This window comes from Psammomys obesus, unplaced genomic scaffold (genome assembly GCF_907164565.1).
Source record: "Psammomys obesus unplaced genomic scaffold, mPsaObe1.curated_primary_1811, whole genome shotgun sequence".
Classification (NCBI taxonomy): domain Eukaryota; kingdom Metazoa; phylum Chordata; class Mammalia; order Rodentia; family Muridae; genus Psammomys; species Psammomys obesus.
Genome location: NW_026596064.1, coordinates 5,452,704 through 5,456,306, shown reverse-complemented (window position 1 = coordinate 5,456,306; position 3,603 = coordinate 5,452,704).

Below are 3,603 nucleotides of genomic sequence, written 5' to 3'. Positions count from 1 at the left end.
AGCGTGCACTTCCCGGAAAAAGAAGAACTTCTTCAAAGTGTGTTTTTTCCCCCACATTTGAGTCCATTATAACTAGATGTAAGAAGACAGGCCCTCAAAGGTGAAATGTTCACTGCAAAAGAATAACTCTAAGCATGCTTTCCTAGTGAGGGAGACCCAGAAGCTTATTGGATGCAACCCAGATAGAAACCAATATTGCCTATTTTCCTTTCCATCCCATTATTGGGTCCCTGAGCAGGTCCACCTGGAGAACCACACCCATTATCTTTGTATCATGATTACAAGTCTTCCACCACCATTGTCTCTGCATCCTTTTATAAGGCTATGAGCAAGCCTACAAATACGCCATATGTCCTCTATTGAGGGTTGCATGACTCAGTCCTCCCCAGAGCTAAACTTCTGTCTAACCTCATGCCTTTTTCAAATTTATTTTTAATTGAAATAGAATTAAAACGCTCTCCCCACTCATTTTCCCCTCATCTCAAGTTGATAACCACATTTCACACACACACATTGAGTAAAATCTGATGGGTCTGTTTTTTGTTTGTTTGTTTGTTTGTTTTGTTTTTCAGTTATGTGTGTGTGGTTACAAGGCTAATCACTCTGCATTAGACAATAAGGGCTACATCCCCAGGAAAGGCTAATTCTCTTTCCAACAGTCATTAGTTGCCTATAGTTCTTCATCTAGGCGTGGAAGCTACCCTTCCATGTTACCATGTCTATTGGTATTTCCATTGTTCCCGTCTTGTTTATGCAGCCATTTCTAAGATAGATTGTCATAACAGACCTCCTATAATCAGTGTGATTGAGGCACTAAGAATCCTGATATGTTAACTAACTAAAACATGAAACAAAGGAAGTATTATTGAGGGTGAAATGCAGAGGAGGTGTGTAAAAATTTGGAGACATTGGGATTCTAAAATGATTCTGTTTGTGAAACTTTCTTATCCAGCATCTAGATCAGTGGCTCTCTACCTTTCCAATGCTGTCCCCTTTAATACAGTTCCTCATGTTGTGGTGACCCCTAACCATAAAATTATTTTCCTTGATACTTCACAATTGTAATTTTGCTATTGTTATGAATCCTAATGTAAATATTTGTGTTTTCTGATGGTTTTGGATGATCCCCAAATGAAAGGGTCATTTGACCCCCAATGGGGTCATACCCAAATGTTGGAAAATGCTACTCTAGATCTTCTAAGGAGATCCTTGAGTCCTTTCTCAAGTTCACGTGAAGCACATTTCTAAGGGAGACACGAACATTCTTGAGCAGTTCCACGATGGCTAGTCTCCGTAGATGAAACCGCAGAGGGAACTGCTGCCATTGAACTGGAGTCCTCAGATTCTGGAAGGAAGAGGATGATTGAATGGCTAGTTCTAATTCAAGCCACACCTCAGTCAACTAACTACCTGTAGAGATTAATCAAGACTTGACAAAGCTGTCTACTAGGAGCACTGTGATGGACTCATCCTTCTGCTTTATCTTCTAGGGTGAAAAAAGAAAAAGAAAGTGATAGCTAACAAGATTAGGTCAGGTAAGGCAGCTCATGACTGTCACCTCATCACCCAGGCTCTGAAGCTAGAGGTTTGTAGGGAGCTCCAGGTCAGCCTAGGCTATAATGACACTATTTGTTGTTGTTTTTCTTTTTTATGTTTTTACTTTTCTTTTTTTCTTTATTATAATTTTTTCACTTTGTATCCCAACTATAGCTCCTCCCTCACCTCTGAATACTGCCCTCCCTCCCTCTTCTCCTCCCATGCCCTTCCCCCAGTCCACAGATAGATTAGGTCCTTCTCCCCTTCCATCTGACACTAGCCTAAAACAGGTCTCATCAGGACTGGCTGCATTGTCTTCTTTTGTGGCCTGGTAAGGTGGCCTCCCCTCTCCCCAGGGTAAGGTTGTCAAAGAGCCAGCCACTGAGTTCATGTCAGACACTATCTTAATACATTTCCAAAGAGCAATATTTGAGCCCAAGAGTCAGAGAAATCATGGTGATATAGGTTATTAATGGGAGAATTAATTATTAACTAATTGCCTTAGTAAATAGACTGGGTTAAAGATATTCAGTGTTGGAGATCTTTTCTGGCCTGCTTGGAGGCCTGAGTTCAATACTATATATCAAAAGGAAAAGAAAAGAAAAGCAGAGCAAAGGAAACAGAAGTGAAAATGAAGGGGTGTAGAGGATTCTATGCACAGAAATATTTGTGCAGAAGCAATCTCCCTGCTTAAGATGCTTGAGTGCTTCCTTGAACTGAGCAGCAGGATGAACAAGACAACATGTAAGGCCCCTTGGCCTTTTTCAAAACAGTTCCAGAAAGGAAAGAAATTTCTGAGTCTCCTGAGATAGCACCATGAACGTGACATACAAAACAACTTGACAATGTGAAGAATCAAAGTCCAGCACATTTCCACACACATAAAGCGACATGAAGACACCTCATATATGCATTAAAATGAATTAATCCAAACTTCCACATTCCATCTGGTATGTCACTGAAATGGATACTTCTTAAATATTTGATAAGAAATCTTTGACTTGAGTGTAAGACCGCATGAGGCATCGAATAGAGGTGGAAAAGCAGCCTCGTGGCTTAATGCATCATATTTCATCTTGACTGCATCCCTGAAGTGATGTGTGGCTTACTTTTTGCCTTAGACTTGGAGGCTAAAAAGAGTCTAGCAGACAATATCACACTTCCCCCTTATGGCTGCAGAATTATTTCAAGGGATTGTCATAACCAGAAAGAATAACTATTGATCCAGCCACAATTGCTTTCAAATGGAGCTCTTCCTTGGCTTCCAGGGATTGGTATCTGCAAGAAAATCTAGAGGCTTGGCCCCAAAGTGCCTTTGGAGCTCATTGTGGGAGGTGCAGACCAAAGGTGAGTTTACACATTGGTGACTAAAGTTTCCTGTCACTGAGCATAAGAAGTCACTCATGAGCAGCGTCCCTAAACCACAGCTACAGGATGTGGGCACAAGCCCTTGTATAATTGTTGGCCAAAAGCCAGTGAGCATTCATCGCTCTGTAAATACTTGGGCTGTTTTTTTTTTTGTTGTTGTTCTTAACCTTTGAAAACCGCAGGCATTAGCCTCTCTCTTTCTTCCCGTTGGCATAAGTCATCTTCTTTTCTCCAACGTGGTCTCTTGTGTGTAAAGAATTTCTAAGGAGCTTTTAAGCCTGAATTTAATACTTTTGCCCTCTCTGCTGCCCTACGAAATGCCAGGTAGAGGTAAAGCAACCTTACAAAACATCTCCTGGCTCTGCTGGCTTCCGCAGCTTTGTTTCGGCGTTTTGATCAGATAGGAAGTCAGAGTGTTCCATGAGTGACCTTAGTCTTTAAGAAAATAAAGGTAATTTCTGGAAATCCCCCCTAAACAACTATGGTCTATTGTTTTCTCACTCTAGAATTAACCCAGCTGTGTGATACAAGGATCACAATGAATACTTGTCCCTGGGAATGAAGGTGCTATATTGACAGAGCAGTGGGTCAAAAATAGGAACTGGAAAACGTAGTCTAATCTCAATGTTGCCAAGAATTTACTTTCTTTCTCTCTTTCTTTCTTTCTTTCTTTCTTTCTTTCTTTCTTTCTTTCTTTCT